Source organism: Eptatretus burgeri, chromosome 5, assembly GCF_056783735.1.
Source record: "Eptatretus burgeri isolate ZD-2024b chromosome 5, Ebu_testis_v1, whole genome shotgun sequence".
Lineage (NCBI taxonomy): Eukaryota > Metazoa > Chordata > Myxini > Myxiniformes > Myxinidae > Eptatretus > Eptatretus burgeri.
In genome coordinates, this window is record NC_140965.1 from 121,466,355 (window position 1) to 121,486,981 (window position 20,627).

At 41.8% G+C, this 20,627-nt stretch overlaps 1 long non-coding RNA gene across 1 annotated transcript in view; it reads left to right on the forward strand.

Annotated features, from left to right (window-relative positions):
- The window catches only part of LOC147027253 (uncharacterized), a 155,229-nt gene extending 138,793 nt beyond the window's left edge, over positions 1-16,436 (forward strand). The window contains exon 3 of the long non-coding RNA XR_015057967.1: positions 16,366-16,436. This is a non-coding gene — a long non-coding RNA (uncharacterized LOC147027253). The remainder of the gene's footprint in view (positions 1-16,365) is intronic.
- Positions 16,437-20,627: the final 4,191 nt, after the last annotated feature.

Sequence of the window (20,627 nt, forward strand, 5' to 3'; positions counted from 1 at the left end):
TTTTATATGAAGGTGCTTATCACAATAATAACAAGATTTTTACATTTCAAACATCAAGTACACTTTTTAATTGTTTTTCAACTGAAAAAGCAGAAATTGCATATTTTAACATTCGTGTACTCATTTGCTTCACCACACACACTGTGTTGAAGGATTTCACTCGTTTTGTTTCCCTTTGTCTGTATTTAAGTTCGTGTCGAGGCGCCTTGACTTCGAGTTTAATTTATCTCACGTATTTATAATTATTACATTTATTATTGTCCTTTGTAAATATTTGATTATTTTCATTAAATGTGTTCATTTTAAGTAACTGTATACATGTATTTGTCATGGGGTTCAAGTATAAACCCCTCTGTGCATCCATTCCCCATACCTCAGTCCCTCCACCATTGCGCCCTTTTTCCCCGCGTGCATTAATCTCCGAGAGTTTTGGCTGTAGGCCTCCAAGGGAGAAGTTCGACCATCCAAGACTGGCGGTGTTAACCACCCGTCACCACAAACTGGGTCAGGGGGATTAACCTGGGCCACCAGAGCCATGACTATATATATATATATATATATATATATATATATATATATATATATATATATATATATATATATATATATATATATATATATATATATATATATATACACACATACACATACACATACATATACACATACATATACACATACATATACACATATAAATCTTATCTACATAAATAAGTGTGTGTGTGTGTCTCTCTCCTCGATAATTCCAAAACTATGAAGCCTAGCAACCCAAAACTTTGCATGCATACTAAGAAAACTCCAAGGGAGTGCAGGGATGAAAACTGGGTATTTGGGCAAATTTAAACACCACTTTTGAAGATAATTAATGGGGTACTCATGGAAAAACAAAAACAGGTTTACCCTTGGTAAGCCTGCTTTCCCCTCGCAAGGGTCTTAAGCTGTCATTTGTTTCAGGCTACTCAAAAATGACTTGTCTTGGAGCAGACTGCACAGGCCTTTGGTGTGTATTTGAAGACTGAACAATGCATCTTCTATCATTATATGAAGGTACCGTCTTGTGGAAACAGGCACATTTTGATTACAATTATGCAGGGGAAACAAGGTAATGCAAGTTTTGTTCGCAGCGGTCTAATATACAACGCCCAATGAAGGTACGTTCTCATAATGCAAAGGAAAGAAAGTAGTGAAATCTACAATAATAAATATCAATGTGTGTCCCTCCATCCATCTCCTCCATTACTCAAAAATAATGAAACCAAGTAGCTCCAAACTTTGCATTCATACTAAGAGAACTCCAAAGAAGTGCACAAATGAAAATTGGGTGTTTGAGTTAATTTGAACACCCCCCTTTGAAGATAATTAACGGCCTTATTTAATTATCTTTTATCAAGGTGGTGTTATCCTTGGTCACCTCAACTGTCCTGCGCTGGGGTCTTAATTCGCCATTTTTTTTAGCCTGCTCAACCATACCTTGATTTGGAACAGGCTAAAATGATTAATTAATGATAAAGTTTTTTTTTTTGACCACTTTCCTCACTCATATTATCGAATGCCTGTTCATCATACCTACAAATCACTGGATACATTGCAATGCTTATAAACGCCCAGACACGCCAGCATTTGTGGATTTGTTTAATTTACACACATGCCATAACCTCTAGAATCTCTTAATCTAAGCCAAATTTCAAAATTTAAACCTCTTGACTTCAGCAGGAGTTCCGACTCCTAAAAAAAATTAAAAAGTGTTCATTTGTCCAATTCAGACATCACTTGACATAATGGCATCTCCAGGTGCATGGTGTCTATATAACTGATCGGCGATCGCTAATTGCTTGCCAAGCTAGCTGTTCCTTATCAACAGTTTCATTGGAGTGCTTAAACATGGCTGAAAGCCACTAAATGTGAAGGGATAAAAAGAAGAAGAAGAAAAGCTGCTTGGTAACGGGACACACCCACAAAAACGAAAACATTGCTGATTTCTTAACATTTCAAATTTCACTATATATTTTGACAGTTATTTAGTCCATATGAACTGATCCTCAAAACAGCAGTTATATTTTGATTATATTCTTTAATTAGTCCATGAGAGTAGATCGTGGAAAATCGCATCGTATAATGCATGAAATCACTCCAAGCTCATAATTTGAAAACTATAACATTTACAAAAGCAATGTATACAGCGATTCCTAGCTATGAATCGATGATATGAGTGAGGAAAGTGAAAAAAAAATTGAGTGTTTCCTTGTTAAGAAAGTGTTATGGCCTGTTCAAATTTAAGGCATTGATGAGCAGGAGAAACAAAATGCCGAATTAAGACCCCAGCAAGGAAAAACGAGCTGACCAAGGATGCACCTGCAAAAGGATGTAATAAAATAAGGCTGTTAATTACCTTCAAAAGGGGTGTTTTCATTAACCCAGACACCCAATTTAACCAACATATACGTTGTTGGTTGGATTTCACTCATGCACTTCCTTGGAGTTCCCTTTTTGTGCATGCAAAGCTTCAGGTGGCAAGGTTTTATGGTTTTGGAATTTTTGAGGACACACACACACTGAATGACTGACACACACTAACATTTATTATTACAGAAGAAATGAACAAAGTTGAATAAATATCTCCAACACGAAAAGAGCAAACAGAGATTGGAGACCCTCGATAGAACTTCTTTTGAGTGGTGTATTTTAATAGATTTTAGGGTAAATCCAATATGGCTACCAAACCATCTGACCTACGATATCATATGTGTCACCCTTTTGTTCCTCATGTACAGGCGGTCATATGTGTAAAGTTTCGCCTCGATCTGTTGAGCCATTTCAGAGAAAAGGATTTTTGAAGGTTTTTTTTTTTTAAACAATATGGCTGCCGAATCGCCTGACCGCTGACGTGATCAAATCAATTTTTTGTTGACCATTTTAACCCAAGATGACCCTCAAACTTTTCATACTCATCGGATATAACGCTCAACATATGCAATTATGACGTCATAACAAAGGTATCTATGACTTCATTTTTTTAAAAACCACACTCATTCCACATGAGGAGTACTTGCCGTGTACGAAGTTTCAATTTTTTCCTTGGTGCAGTTTTAAAGATACAGAGGTCCAAAGTTTTTTTCATTTTTCCAACATGGCTGCCACAGCACATGACCTATGACGTCATAATTATTAAAACATTCTCCTTGAGTAGTCACACCAATGGTGAATATTTCGTTTCCATCTGACAAGTGGTTGCAGAGAAAAACACGAAAGTTCTGTGCGGATATACAAATAAAAAATCACTCATGGAGTGACAACTTGGCAAAACGAAACGGCACTCCTTCGAGAACATACCTCCGCCAGGCTGAATATTTTACATTTTGTATGCCACTGATTAGGGTGCATCTGCCGCCCCCTTTTTTGCGAAAGTTTGAAAAACATAACGGCGATAGGACAGATGTGTTCGAATTCATGAAAAAACATTTCTCATTTTTTTTCAGAATTTTCGGTCATCATCTTGGGGATCCACATCGGGGTCAAAGTTCAGGCACGCAGCTCCTGCACATTTTTCAGAATAAGCATTATTTTTCACTATATAGTGATCAAAACTTGTGTCTGGTGGTGAAATAATTCTGACATATCGATGTACTGCTCCTTTGGTGACGTTCCAGTGATATAGAGCCAATCAAATTTTCTGGGAAATTTGCCAGAGAAGCGGGAAACGTGATTTTCTCAGAAAAAAAAACAACAAAGTAGTAACAAATGCCTCGGTTCTGTCAAATTCACGGCTTTATTACCCAGAATTATGTGTATTCATATCGAGGTACTCGTATAATATCATTAATGATCAAGTTTCAAGTGTTTCCGAAGATTCGGATTCTCTTTCCTGTCATTCTCAGTGACTTGTTGAACATTCTGAAAGTGTTCTTCAGACCTAGCTGCACTGAAACAGTCCGTTCCGAGTTTTATTAGACGTTCAGCCACATCATTAGTTACATTGAGTGCTTTGGTTTTAGATTTTGAATCCACATAGGTTGGAAGTGTTGCCCACTTACTCACTTCATACGTTAATACTGAATCATCCAGTTCAAGTTCTCAGAACACAAACCAAGAATCAACCGAGACAAAGTCAGATAGGCTAGATGTCAAGTGAATGTCCTTGGGGAAGTGAGGCTTTCCGAATTCTGTACCAAAGCGCCCAATAGGCAATAGTCAAAGTTCCTCTCTATCAGGCTTAACAGAGATGATACAGTCAGCCAGTCGAAGCTTCTCTGCACTTGGAAGATCCTCACTGAATAAGGCTAATGGCACAAACTCAGCTGTTAAGTACCAAAGATGATGCTGTAGAGCTTTGACAGCGGATGCAGAAACCTCGGGGTCCACAGATCCATAGCGTGTGAGATCTTTATACAGACACAAATCATTGTATGGCGCATCAAGAGCTCTCAGGCAAGAGTTCCACCATTTGAAATAAATCAGTGTTGCAAAGTTGCAGAATCTTATTATCTTGGGTACCTGGTGTCGTGTTGTGATAACTGCAGTTGGAGGTAGAGTAGAAATTTGAGTTTCTAGCATAACAATCTTTCGACAATAAATGACCTTTGCCATCCATCGGGCACGGTGCTTTGCTCCAGGAAACCGGAAGTCCACTTGTGGTCTTTACTGACCAAGATGCATCTCCACTAATTTAGCGAACTCTCTATAGTCGTCTCGCTGGTAGGACTGTATGGTCGCAGTGACATTCAGTACTCCTACTCTCCAGTCATGTATGAGGGCTGAATTCTCTTCGCTGAATTTATCAAGATCTAAAGTTTTCAAGCTTATTTCACTGATGTGGGGTACAGCTTCGAAATGCTTTTGCATCATCAGCTTTTGCATCAAAATGCTTTTGCATCATCTTTTGCATTCTGCATTTGAAATGCTCATCTCGGAAAATCGTCCAAACTTTTACATTCATGATCTGCCACGTGTCAAATTCTCTGGGAAAACACAATTTCCGGGAAAAAATACCATTTTACGGGAAACTGTGCCAACAAATTACAAGCCAACCGTGTTACAAACATCACCAAAGGAGCAGTACATTGATGTGTCAGAATTATTTCACCACCAGACACAAGTTTTGGTCACTATACAGTAAAAAATAACACTTATTCTGAAAAATGCACAGGAGCTGCGTGCCTGAACTTTGACCCCAATGTGGACCCCCAAGATGATGACTGAAAATTCTGAAAAAACAAGAGAAATGTTTTTTTTCATTTATTCGAACACACCTGTCCTATTGCCGTTATGTTTTTCAAACTTTCGCAAAAAAGGGGGCGTTTGATACACCCTACCACTGATAGGTCAGATCTGATTCTGGCCCTTAACCAAAATCTAATTGACTTGTTCTTGTTACCTCACCAACTCTTGCACCTCGTTTTGTCACAAGTCATCCACAACTTTTAGAGATAAGATGCTAAACATAGTTTTTAGCCCCATCTCTCAACAGTGAAGAATTCCTGAAAAATTCTTGAATCCAGATCCAGATTCAGATCTTCACCAAAATCTAATAATTAGTCCTTGCAACACACCCAATTTGTCCACCAAGTTTCATCCAAATGCGTCCTCAACATTTTGAGATAACGTGCTATATATTAGTTTAGCCTGATATCTCAAAATGGTGAAGAATCAGTTAAAAATTAAATAATTCTTGTTTCCAGTTCTGGAATCAGATCCTCACCAAAATTGAAACATTTCTTCCCAGTGGTGCTTCCAACCTGTCCACAAAGTTTTGTGTGAATCCATCCATAACCTTTTGAAATATTGTGCTATATATCATTTTTAGCCCGATCTCTCAATGGTGAAGAATCACTAAAAAATTCGCAGATCCGGATCTTCACCAAAATTAAGCGTTGCCATTCTTGGCCGGTCACCTACACACACAAAAAAAATTCCAAACGATTGCTTGAATAATGTGGACAAAAATCGTGTGACAGACAGATAGACAAAGAGACAGACAGACAAATGCTACAGACCAACATACTTGACAAAAACGTTTTTTTGCCAAGAAACAAACAAACACAGACCCAAATGCAATACCCTCTCCTTCATCAAGGGTAATCATCTTGTGTAAGTTTGACTCATGGCATCAGGTTTTTGGGGTTTTTTTTTGTATACACTGTCGAGGCTCATATGAGAGCTAACACACAGAATGTACAACAAGAGAGGTGGGAGAGGGAAGGAATAACCAGTGGGGAACAGAGACATGAGGAGATCTGTGGAAGGGAGAGGGGTGGGGTGGGGTACACAGGGTAAACAAGATGGACACGACAGGGACTTTCTGGTCCTTACGCGACAGGGAATTTCAGGAAGGAAAGCAGGGAATTTGAAGGAGGTGGGTTTAGGGTGGATGAGAAAAGATAATGGTTTCTGGATGGAGGAAGATAAGAGATGGTGGTGAACAGCTGTTTTGAAGACCTGGAGGGAAGATTTGTATTGAAGAGAGTGTGGGAGTTTGTTCCAAAGGTGGGAAAAAAGAGGAATGAAAGAGTGAAGTTGAGCAGTGATTATTGATTTTGGTAGTTTTACCAGAAGGGGGTAGCTGGCTGACCTTGAGCCCCCTGTGGAAATATGGTGGGGACATATCTTAGACAGAGCAGGGGGGGGCGAGGCAGGAGAGTTGATGGAAAAAGACAGAAAGACCACCGATCTGCCTGCGGTGAGAGAGTGAGAGACCCAAATACTCAGCCTCATTGTGGGATATTCCAATGATCCTAAATGCCTTGGTTTCTACTGCGTGAAGCCGAGAAAGTTGAGAGGCAGGAGCACCAGTCCAGAGGGGAGAGCAGTACTCCATCATGCTGTGGATGAAAGCTTTGTTTGTGGTAATGAGCTCAGGTGTGCCAAGAAAGGACTTTGCACGACGGAGGATGCCCAGTCGGAGACTGGCTTTGGAGGCCAGCTTGGGCCCGAGTTGTTCTCGGGTCCAAGCTGGCATGATATTTTTAATATGTATTGGATATGTTTTCATGGTTCAGGTATTATGTGGCAGAGATGTGCACTCTACCGAGTGCCCTTCTCATCATCTTTCTGTTGCTGTTTGTGTTTTCGTCAAATTTTTCATGTTGAACCGTATCTTGTTTGTCCGGGGTTGTTGATGACTACTTTGTGGGGCGGCTTAGCCCAAATATTCAAAATAATTGTGCATTTTGTGATACAAGCACCAAATTTGGCACAAATGTACATTAGTATGTTGCGAACATTTTCAGATATTGGGCCACTTGAAATTCTCTCTTTCTGTCCGCTATATTGGATTTCAAAATGGCCACCACTTGAAATCTACATTTGCTATTATCTCTGGACGTAATGCAGCTATTGACTTGATTCTGGTATCTAAATGTATGTTTTTGGGGGCAAGGAATCCAATGGTAGTGGCCATGATCCGGCACTCACACATGATCTGGCACTCAATGGACGTCGTGAAGAATGCTGTGGAACACCTGAATCCTGGACAGACACCAGTGGTCACTGTTGATCAGCCACTGTTTGCTTTGGCCAAGCAGATACAGTGGGAGTCGCCAGAGAGCTATGGTGAAGATCAGATAGTGGTGATGTTTGGTGGCCTCCATATAGAGATGGCGGCACTGAGGACACTGGGGGACTGGCTGAAAGGGAGTGGTTGGGTGCAAGCACTTGTGCAAGCCGAAATTGCGACAGCAGGGACAGCAGACTCATTCCTGCGAGCATCCCATGTCTTGCGCACAAGAAGAGCACATCAAGTGACTGCTGCAGCACTGTACATTCTGCAACACCGTGCATACAACCACTACTGTCTGGGAGAAACCAGGGATGCAGAGGACCTTCCGGAGTTTGAAGACTGGTGTTGCCAGAGAGGAGAAGACATTCCCCAGTTTCACTACTGGGCAACCGTGCTGGAACTAGAACTGTTGGTTCTCATGTATGTGCGTTCTCTCAAGCAGGGATCGTTAATGATGTACCTCGATGCTCTGACAGAGCTGGTCCCCTGGTTCCATGCACTGGATCACACCCACTATGCGAGGTGGATACCAGTGCACCTGAAGGACATGGCCGAACTCACCATCAAACACCGAGATGTAGCCAGGAAATTCAGGGAAAGCCACTTCACCGTTCAGAAAACACAGAGGGTGTTCCTCTTCAATCTCGATTGACCAGGCACATGAGCAGAATAATGCCTGCATCAAAGGAGACGGTGGAGCAGTTGGGCTCACTGACAACCCTAGTGCCCTACGTCGCTGGATGGTTGTGGGACCAGAAGTTGCCAGGGTGATCGAAGAATTCCAGGATAGGAACCAAGACTGGAGATGGCAAACAGCAGACACACGTCATCATGACCAGACGCCAAGTGTACAGGCCTCATTTGTGAAAGATGTTCGCTCTCTGGTCGGTGCATAGAGGAGATGGGCAACGCATTTGAGGAGGAGAGTCAGGATGTAGGCAAACTGGACACAAAGGAGATCGCAGATCCTGCTGCTGTGGAGACCGTGATGAATGCCAAGAGGATTGGCCAAGAGCAGTTCGAGGCTTTCACCAGAGATTGTCTGTTGGACAGAACAAAGGCAGTGGACGCACCCATTCCTCATAACAAGCTGAAGGTGTTCAGCACTTCCACTCCAAGAAGCCAGAGCATAGGTTAGCAACAGCTCGCCTCCATCAAGAATGACCGTGAACTCTTCACACACCTGTACATTGGCTGCCAGACGAGGGATGGAAACCTTGAGGAGTTCTTTTGTCACGAGAATCAGGCATGTCCTCCTGCATTGTCTGATGGTGGAAGCCTCTGCACTGGTACCAAGAGTGATCTCCTCACATGCTTGGAAGAAGTCTCCGACGCAAAGACAGAGACTCCTGTCACGACCTGTATTGTGCTTGATGGAGCAGCCATCGTCCAGATGCTGAAGCCGGCTCCATCAAAGACCTTTGAAGAGTATGCACAACAGATCTTCATCCCATATATGTCCACGAAGCTGCAAACAGTGTCACGCCTGGATCTGGTCTGGGATACTTACCTTGCTGATTCACTGAAATGTAGTACACGTGAAAAGCGGGGACAAGGTGTGCGGAGACGTGTGGTGGCTGCCGCAGCCATACCAGGAAACTGGCATAACTTCCTACGAGTGGACAGCAACAAGACCGAGCTGTTCAGGTTCCTCTCAGCAGCTCTCATGGAATGGTTTGACCAGGAGGACAAGCAACTCGTCATTACTGATGGAGAGGCAGTGCTCAGCAAGCCACGACTGCCAGATCTGACCTCACTCGCCCCATGTAACCATGAAGAAGCAGACAGTCGGATGTTGCTACATGCATCTCACGCAGTCCAGCATGGACACCATGCAATACTCATCCGGACTGTAGACACCGATGTTGTGGTGCTGGCAGTGTCCCTGGCACAGGAGTTGCAACCAGAAGACAAACTGTGGCTGGCATTCGGAACAGGCCAGAGTTTCCGATACCGAGCAGCACACAAAATAGCAGCTGGATTGGGACGAGAGAAGGCTGGTGCACTGCCAATGTTCCACATTCTAACTAGATGCAACACTGTGTCTAGTTTTCATAGACATGGCAAGAAGACTGCGTGGGCAGTCTGGACGGTACTGCCAGAACTCACTGAGGCGCTGCTGCTGCTGTCCTCTGCACCTCGTGACATACCAGACGATGCAATGCGCATCATCGAGAGGTTCGTGATCCTGTTGTATGATCGAACCAGCAAATGCACAGACATTGACAAGGCCAGGAGGAATCTCTTCGCAAGGAAGGACAATGTGCAGCTCATCCCTCCAACGAAGGCAGCTCTGGAGGAACATGTCAAGAGGGCAGTGTATCAAGGTGGACATGTGTGGGGTCAGATACTGCTGCCAGCACCAGAGCTCCCTCCACCAACCGACTGGGGTTGGTCAAGGACTGGAGAAGGACAGTACACACCTTACTGGACCAGGCTAACTGAGGCAGCTCACAGCTGCATTGAGCTGGTTTCTTGCAAGTGCAAGAAAGGGTGTGTGAGGCGCTGCAAGTGCAAAAAGGCTGCCCTTCAGTGCACAGCCCTCTGTGTGTGTGAAGGGGACTGCACATGACGATGAGTCAACAACATACATGTACTTGTGGCAATGCTGAACTTGTTAACATGACACTGTTTATGTACACGTATCTTTAGTACCGGTATATACCTAGCCTCAGATACCAGTCCACCTAGCCTCACATACTAGACCATGTAGCATGTCAGTATTATACCTAAGACATTTACAGAACTAAGACATTCTTTTCAAAGTATTGTGTTGAATCCAATATTTGCCTCGATAATTTCCAAAGTAAATTATATAACAGACTGTGATAGATAATATTAAGTTGAAAATGGTACCATTGGATTCCTTGCCCCCAAAAACATACATTTAGATACCAGAATCAAGTCAATGGCTGCATTACGTCCAGAGATAATAGCAAATGTCGATTTCAAGTGGCGGCCATTTTGAAATCCAATATGGCGGACATAAAGAGAGAATTTCAAGTGGCCCAGTATCTGAAAATGTATATTTGTGCCAAATTTGGTGCTTGTATCACAAAATGCACAACAGGTTTGCTATGCTGCTCCACTAACTGTGTATTATGCAAAGGAGTTGGTGCTCAAACTATGCAGCTATTGATGAATTTGACCAATCAATTTAACAGAAGCATGAATCTTTAACAGGAAATAATGCTAAACAGCATAAAATCTGATAATCCTGCCCACCTTCCAGTCATTTATCTCAGCTGGATAGATGTCAAGTATCTTAAGAGTGCACACAAATGTGCAAAGCTGCATAGAAAAGGAAGAAGGGAGGGAAGAGTTCCATTTTTTGTTATTTGTATTCACAATAATAAGTAGTCGGACTTGTAAAAAAAAATAATAATATTGGTGGATGTTTGGATTGAGAATTCCTCCTAACAATTCATAAAAGCTAAGTTTTCTGGACCAGATCCGTTGAGTCCTTTTGTTATATTTTTACCTCCGCCACTGAAGGTGAAGGAGGTTATGTTTTCACCCGTCTCTGTCTGTCTGTCTGTCTATCTGTCTGTCTGTCTGTTTGTTTGTTTGTTTGTGTGCAGGATATCTCAAAAAGTTTGGGACGGATCTGGCTGAAGTTGTGTGGACAGGTTCGGTGTGTCACATGGATGAACTAATTAGAGTTTGGTGAAGATTTGGATCCAGATCCGGACACGAGAATTTTTTAAACGATTCTTCACCATTGAGAGATGGCGCCAAAAATAATAGAAAGCATGATATCTCAAAAAACGTTGTGGACGGATTCAGATGAAGCTTGGTGGACAGGTTGGGCGTGTGACATGGAAGAATTGTTTCAATTTCGGTGAAGATCCGATTCTGGATCCGTTTCTGGTAATTTTTTAAGCGATTCTTCACCGTTGAGAGATAGGGCTAAACCGATAGATAACACGATACCTCAAAGAGTTGTGGACGGATTCGGACAAAACTTGGAAGACAGGTTGGATGTGTGGAAAGGCAGAATTGATTTGATATTGGTGAAGATCTGAATCGGGATCCAGATACGAGAATTATTTAATTTTTTAAGTGATTCTTCACCTTTGAGAGATAGGGTCAAAACTATATAGTGTATCACATGAGATTTAAAAAATGTATTGGACTGGATATGTTCTTGTGGATCAGGCATTGAGTGGCAGAGGTATGCACTCCAACGAGTGTCCTAGTTTAAAATGTATTTGCCTAGGTCGCTCTTCTTTGTTGGAATCACCATTGCATTCAGCATACAAAACCTGACACAGAGCAAAATACAAAACGGACAAGACAAAAGGATGGTAATATTTTATTTTGCTAGAAAGATTAATCAAATCGTATAAAATATAATCTATGCATTTGCATGCCACATACAATTTACAGCAATAAATTAGATCACACACACCCAACTACAACCCACCTTGTTCAGAACACTTTTTAAAATCAAATTGTTTAACTTCTGTCAGGTGAGACATTAAGTTGGAAAACCATCTTTCAATATTGATGACTGGTGGATGTAAAAGATCCCAGGGTGTAATTCAATGAGGTGTTGGTGAGTTATCTCCAGTACCCTGTTCAATTTCATCATGCCCTGCCTTGCTAACTCCAATTGAACATCAGCTGGCTGGCCAGATGGTTCATAAATGATGGGCAATAATACATGCTCTTGGAGCAGCCAATTAAAACTTCATGGGACATGTCGTAATGAAGAAGGAATGATTCATTTACAGTTTGTTTTGATCATTAAAATCATTGTGGAATAAGTCTTGTTTCTCAGGTAATGGTTCCATTGGGCATCTCAATTGCTCAGCTGTTCTGGCTACTTTCCCAGCTTTGCATTTTTCAGCACTGGCGGATTAATGCACGGGCAGCAGGGCCCATACCCAGGGGCCCCGAGCTCAACGTGGGCCCTGGGCAGGGGCGGTGCGAGGACCATGCAGCCCATGCAATTGCATGGGGACCCACATAACATGAGGCCCCCACACGACCAGTCGTGGTGTCTCACTTTGTTGACGAAACATAATGAACTTGTGAATGGTGATAAACACAGCACAAAGTGAATGCTCCACCTCAGGGAAAGAAAGCATTGTAATGTAATGAATCGATTAAAACATGTGTTCCCCTGATGTTTATCGAAACAGGACTATTTCAAAATTATGGGGTGAGGTTTGGCGGGAAAACAAGTGAAACAAGGAGAAAACACAAAAAATGTCATATCCCCATGGTTTTAGTAATATTGCTGCACAGAGTTAAAGGGTGAGCTCAGATTTAGAAGATTTATGTGTGCACTCAACTGAATTAAGTGGTCATGTGACATACAAGAACATTTGTGACATGTGACATTTGCCAAGTTTGAACAAAATCGGAACAGGCATGATTCTTCACCATTCGGCCAGTCGAATCAGAAATGGTTGGGGACACTTTTAAGTAACAAAATGGCCACCAGATGGTCATCTTGGATCTTATCTCGAAAAACAATGACACCCATATGTAAGGCATCATTCATTATCTGTGTGCCAAGTTTGAGCAAGATCGATAAATGCATATCCAAGAAATGGTTGAGGACGTGTTCAACTTGCATCGCATTTTTAAATAACTAAAATGGCGGCCAGTCGACAAATCTTGGATCTGATCTCGAAAGAAACATGCCGTGCTTATGTAAGCCATTATTCGTTATCTGTGAGTCAAGTTTGAACAAGATTGGTGAATACATGTCCGAGAAATGGTGCAGGACGTGTTCAACATCGGGTTTTTTTTTACAACTAAAATGGCTGCCAGTCGGCCATCTTTGATCCCATCGCAAAACAAAACAAGAAAATGGCAATCAGAGATTGTAGGTGATGCTCCACCCACTCACAGATTCCTCGCACATAGGCCTCATTGTCCACCCTGAGCACACGTTCAGTTTGACGCCTCAGCTCCCTGAATAGCTCAGCTCTGCCATTCAGCCTGGCCTTGTGACTCTGGTCAATGGTATCCAGTGTCCCTTGAGAGACAAAATTCTTCTTCACCCTTCGGTGAATTCCATGACATTCCCTGGCAACATCAAGGATGGTGGTCTTGATGGCACTCCACAACTCTTCAGGATCTCCAAATCACCCAGACCCCCCAAATCTCCACTCAGCTTGTTTGCTAACTTCTCAGCTACCCTCTCATCCTTGTGCTTGCCAACATCCAGCCTAGGTTGGGATGGTACCATTCTCCTGGATTTAAGGTGCAACTTCAGAGTTGCTGCAACAAGCCGGTGGTCAGTATTGAGGAACTGAGCACTCCGGTAGACCTTGCATTTCTGTATCATCCTCCAGCCACCATCAACTAGGACATGGTCAATCTCCTTGGCCACACTGCGAGCATTGGAAAACCAAGTCCAGCGAAAGCTTGTGGGTGCTGACACCATGAACCGGCCACCCTAAGTCCATGACTTCTTGCAAGGTCAAGGAACTTAGTGCTATTCTGATTCATAATTCCTGACCCATGGGGACCAACACATGTCTCATAACCATCCCTATCAGTTCCAGTCGATACATTGAAATCCCCCAAAACTAGAAGTGTATCTCCTCTGGGGCACTGATCAACCACAGACCCCAGCGTGGCGTAGAATGCATCCTTCACCGTGAGATCACTCGCCTCAGTCGAAGCATAAACAGAGACCGGGGAATGACACCAAAGGAGTGACGAATCCTGTCTCATAATATGCTCGTTGACCGGTGTTACCGCAATTATCATTGGAGTCAGCTTATTGGACACCCCTACAACAACTCCTTGAGTTTGGTTACCATTAGAGCACCCAGACCCATAGTAGGTGTAACCACCCACCATGATCTTGCTGCAATATGGTCTCCGAACCTCAGAGAGTGCTGCAATACTGATGTCCAAATGCTTGAGCTCAGATGATAACAGAGACAGGTGATTATCCTCTCTTTGGGATAGGACATTCCAGGAACCCACCCAAAGGGACCGCCTCATGTTAACCCAAGGAGACCGCCGTTTGGTGGACGACATCTCAGCACCACTCCAACACATCTCCCACAATCTGACCCGGGAATGTTATCCTGTGGTTTCCCTCCTGTCATCAAAGAATGGGGGTCCCAAAGGCTTTGCCCCAATCCCGTCATCCAGTGAGCTGCCCTCTGAAGGGAAGTTGCACAGGAGGGACTCCCACGGAGTGGGTTTTCAGATTTCTTTGCGTTTTTGAGTTTTGCGGAATGAATGGTTTTACGGTGGTCAGAGTGCAAATCCTCCCACCAACTTCCAAATAAGAAGTAACCCAACTGCATAAGGATGCCCGCAGACACAGTTGGGCACTAGATATGGATGGCCGTTGGCTCACAAGGAGCTCCTCCACCCTTTGACAGGTTTTGTCTTTAATCCTGCTGGGTGTCCATATCGTACACACACCCTTCTCATCAAGAAACTTGGTGGGAGAGACAGGTCAGTCACCGACAACCCAACTTTGGAACAGGTTAGTACAGGTTTACTTGGTACCTACGTCACGTCACAGATCCAATCTGACCCGAACTGTGACATGCAATGAGTGATTCCTGATCAACAGCACTGGATATATGTATATATATATATATATATATATATATATATATATATATATATATATATATTTATTTGTGTGTATATATATATATATATATATATATATATATATATATATATATATTTATTTGTGTGTATATATATATATATATATATATTTATTTGTGTGTATATATATATATATATATATATATATATATATATATATATATATATATATATATATATATTTATTTATTTGTGTATATATATTTATTTATTTGTGTATATATATATATTTATTTGTGTATATATATGTATATATATATATATATATATATATATATATATATACATATATATATATATATATATATTTATATATATATATATATATATATATATATATATATATATATATATATTTATTTATTTGTGTATATATATATATATATTTATTTGTGTATATATATATATATATATATATTTATTTGTGTATATATATATATATATATATATTTATTTGTGTATATATATATATATATATATTTATTTTGTATATATATATATATATTTATTTGTATATATATATTTATTTGTATATATATATATATATATATATATATATATATATATATATATATATATATATATATATATATATATATATATATATATATATATCCGGGTTTTTTTTTTGATGAGAAGTATGAATGGGATGCCCTTGTCCTGCAATGTTTCCGTCATACAAGTGACTATAGAGATGAAACATTAATTTTGTGATATTTGTGCATGTTCTCTGCTTCTTCTCAATGTCTAAATGAGATTGTACGGGTTTGTTGTTCTCTTTTTACACGGAATGCATCACATTATGCTCCACGGCAACCTTGACAACGATGAATATTTCCAAAACAATAGTGCTTCCATCTCTCATTGCCAAATCGTTCCTCATTGGCATGCAGGAAATGACAGAGGCTTCCAACATCTTCCTTGTACAAGGCGATATCACCCCATTGAGAATATATCACATGAGGGAAAATGCTCACAGAATACATGTTATTTCCAGCACACACCAACAAATACAAATCGTAATGTTTGACAAATTGCAAAATTGCAACAAATGTCCTTCAAAACGAATGGAAATTGTAAAAAAAAAAAAACATTTCATGGCATCATTAATTCCCATGGTGCTTCAGCATACTTTCTGATAAATTTTATTTTTTCCTTTCTCTTCATTATGTTCAGACACAATATATTTATTTACTTATGTTCTCATTCACATATGCTAACAAGGACAAATGTGTCCAAGAGCCGCGTCATAAAGGTTTTGTCTTCACCAGAAGAAGAACAAGCAGAAGAAGAACAGCGCGGAGCTCTCTTAGAGCCAAGCAACGCGACGCGGCTAAAAAGGGTGAAGACAAATTTAAAAATAGATTTCACACTCACAATATCACGATATTATATTGATAAAATTTACATATTATGACGTGAAAATATCATTGCCTTCAGCTATATCTATCCTCCGGTTCTATTAGTAGGTTTATTTTGGTTATATGAACCTAGTGGGTTCATTTGTTTGTTTTATTTTTGTGGTTTGGGTGATTTAATTAGCCTTGTTCGTGTTGAGGCCTAGCCGCAGCAACGACGCGCTGTCAGTGCTAGATTTGCTTTGCCCTATTTGTGGCGGAACAACAAAACTAGTTTAGAATTCTTTTTTTTTTTCTTAATTACCCCTTACTTTCCTGTGCTAATTATGAATCGGTTGCTGATCGGGATTAGAAGCTTATTTGCTCAATCCGCACTTAGTTATCCTTTGGAGTGAATTGATAGTAGAGTACTAAAGCAGTCTAACCTTGTGAATGAGATAAATATTATTATTTATTTCATTTAACTTTCCGTTTGATGGATAATATACCGTTAATAATGATGCCTCTGGATGGTGCATGGGCAAGAATGGCCCTTACTACCTCCAGAGCAGATGTGAACCACCCTGCACACTGTTTAAGGCTTCTACAAGGAAGCACGGTGTGAAATGCGAGTTGGTACAAATTACCAAAATCGAGGTGTATGTAAAGGCAATAGCTGGTCTTGTTGATCCATCAACTATAGTCGCAGCCTCGAAAATGTATGGACAAGCTGTGTTCTTTCTTAACTCGAAAGCTGCATCAAATAAGGTGATTGAGAAAGGGATTGGTGTGGGATAACTCTTTGTACAAGTTGAACCACTGTTAAGTCTGGGTACAAGGAATATTATTTCTAGTATACCCCATTATTTCCTGACAATGTTGTCGTGCCTTTCCTGGAATGATTGGATGTGTTAAGATCACCAATCACGCCTGTGTTTTTCGGTTGCCATGACCCCTCCCGACAACATGTCGTGTCCTTTGAAAGGCAAGTCTCCATTGAATTGAAAAATGATGACGAAAGTGAGTGGTCCTTTGTCATTCCCTTTGATGGAAGGAACAACAGCATATTTTGTATGAGAAATGAGCCTCGTTATCTCCTCTCTGTGCCTGTTTGTGGTGAGGATGTTGAGGTCATGGAGAGATTCACTTACCCTGGCAGTGGTATTCATGTCTCTGCTGGCTGTGAGTCAGAGGTCATTAGACGTCTAGGTCGGGCCTGGAGAGTCATGGATTCACTGGATAATGTGTTGTGGCACTGCCGGTACCTGTGCAGGAGGACAAAGTCCGAGTCTGCAGGTCCTTGGTGCTCTATGGATGTGAGACTTGGACTCTGACCAAGGATCTGAGAGGGAGACCTATATCCTTTGTTACCAGGTCTCTTTGGGGAATCCTTGGTTTTCGCTGATCAGACTTTGTGTTGAACGAGCGGTTGCTGAGAGAGACTCAAATGAGATTTGTTACCTTTATAGTCTGTGAGCGACAGCTGCGGCTGTATGGACATGTGGCTCATTTTCCTGATGCTGATCCCGCTCACTAGATTCTCTGAATGAGGGAGTCTCGTGAGTGGAGAAAGCCAATGGGCCGACCACGTGCCTCGTGGTTGCAGCAGGTTGATCGACATTTCAAGGAGATGGGGATGGGCCAGGAATATGCCTGGGGGATGGCCATATGGAGGCCCCTGGAGTACCGGCCGGAAAGTGGAAGCAGTGACGCGCTGCTCTGGCGCATGCTCCCATACTTGACCTGACCTACCCCCATCACCGGAGGTGAAGGAGTTTATGTTTTCACCCCTCTCTGTGTTTGTTTGTGTACAGGATATCTCAAAAAGTCCGACGATTGGAATTTTTAAAGTGATTCTTCACCATTGAGAGATAGGGCTCAAAAACGATATATCACATGATATTTTCTTCTTGTTCAAAAATGTATTGGGCCCGATATGTTCTCGTGGATCAGGCATTACAGGGCGGAAGTATGCTCTCTTCCGAGTGCCCTTCTCGTTGTTATCTATGCAAAGCAAAGAATCACATGAGACCAGATTGCCCCAATACCATTTAAGAGGTTACAGCTACTAAATGCCTGAATCAGCCCAGAGCAGGTTCCAGTGTTACTTCAAGTACTTCAAGTCAGACATCTGCTCCTTTGAAACAGCCATCCTTAGAATAGGTTCATTACCATCTCCTCAGCCTCGCTCTTCAGCTGCCGTAAACCAATGGTAGACAGTGAGACGAAGGACAACAGACAGTGCAGAAGTGAAAATCAGGACCCATTGAGGATGAAACAGAGAAGAATGTGTCAAAGGGATTCATAAGGTCGAGTGTTCTGAAGAGAAAAGAGTTGATACCCAATTTGAAAAATGGAAGAAGAAGAAGAAGAAGAAGAAGAGGAAGAGGAAGAAGAAGAAACAAGTGTTCCTCGATCAACAGGACATGGGAAGGCTTTGCTCCCAAATCCACCCAAAGACATATCGAAGAATGAATGGTGAAGATGAACAACTTTCAGGCATCCAACTCGACAGAGCCAAATGATTCTGAAATATTGGATGCTAAGTTTGGAATTTAACCTGAGCAAATGTAAGGAGTTGGGGATGGGAAAGAACAATGAAAATAGAGATTACATGATGCAAGGGGTAATTTTGGAGTGGATCTCGGAGAGATAATCTAGGACAGGATCACACAGGAGAAGGATCTCGGAGTGGTAATATATATGGGAGGTAAGCAGGCAGTACAGTGTCAGGCAGATATCGGTCGAGCAAATTGGGTTTTAGGTTGTATTCATAGGGGGATCAATTATAAATCAAAAGAGGTGGTGTTAACATTGTACAGGAATTTAGTGAGGGCCACATCTAGAATATTGCGTGCAGTTTTGGTCACCACAACTCAGGAAGGACATAGATGCCACAGAGAGGGTTCAGCGCAGGGCGACTATATTGATTCTGGGCCGAGCTAAACTCAGCTATGAGTAGTGGCTGAAGGAGACAGGGCTTCATACATGAGAAAGGAGGTGGTTACGAGGAGATATGACAGCGCTGTTTAAGAAAATGATAGGTAGAGATAAAATAAGTGCTGATGAATTATTCAACAGAGTAGACAGTGAGAGGACCAGAGGCCAGAGCCTGAGAGTAAAGAAGAGAGTTAACCCTGTGGTAAGGTAGGGGACTTTCACTCAGAGAGTAGTTAATGCATGGAATGGCCTCCCTGGAAAGGTCATGGCTGCAGACACAGTGGATAAGTTTAAATTAGAATTAGATAGGTACCTGGAAGTTCTGGAGATAGAGGTGTATGGGGATGTTGATGAGACTTTCAGGTAGTGTGAGTATTGATGGGTGATTGTGTACATGTGTCCAGAGTGTTGTTGGTGCATGTCTTGTCAAGGGGGGTTGTGTGGTTGATGTGTGTTTTTAACCAAGCCTCTACCCCTTCCACTGAGGGGAAGAAAAGGAAAAAGAAAAATAAATACAAAAAAAATCCTTAAGAAAGGAGGAGAGGAGATTGGGATCCTACTCCGTGCAGAGCGTTGGTGCTGCCTAAGCAGTCTCCTTGGCTCTTGGGCACAATCCTGGATGGGTCACCACTCCGACACAGTATACCAGCATGCTGGCACTCATTTTGCTGACCTCGGAAAGAAGACAGGCCGAGTTAACCCCGCCTGGTATTTATTCAACAGCTGAGCGGGATTTGAACTCAGGACCCTAGGATCCAAAGCCTGCCACCATAACCATTAAGCCAACACCAGGCAACACCAGGTTGCTACACTTAAAAAGGACAAGGTAGAAGACTTGACAAATAGTATATGTATACCAAAGGAAAAGGATCTTGAACCTCCAGATAGCGAAGATGAAGAGATCATTGGTGACGGCGAAGAGGACCAAGGGTCACTGATGGGTTCAGAGATCAAACAGCCTACAGCACACCAGTATTCCCAGCCAGGAAATACTCGAGTTCCTAGAACAAAGCTTACACAGCAGCAAGAAAGTAGAAAATGCGCTGAAACAGTGGAATGATTATGACCTGCTCATGCATTCCTTACATGCACTGAGGAGAGAGGGATATAGAACAAGGACTTCAGGGTCGGCCGAGCAAGCCAGGGTCAGGAAGTTTCTGGCAAAGCTGTTGAGTTACGGGTCTGAATATAAAATGGCTCAAGGCGGCGTCCTTCACAGAAAGAGTACTCTCAGGACACAATGATGACACCAAATT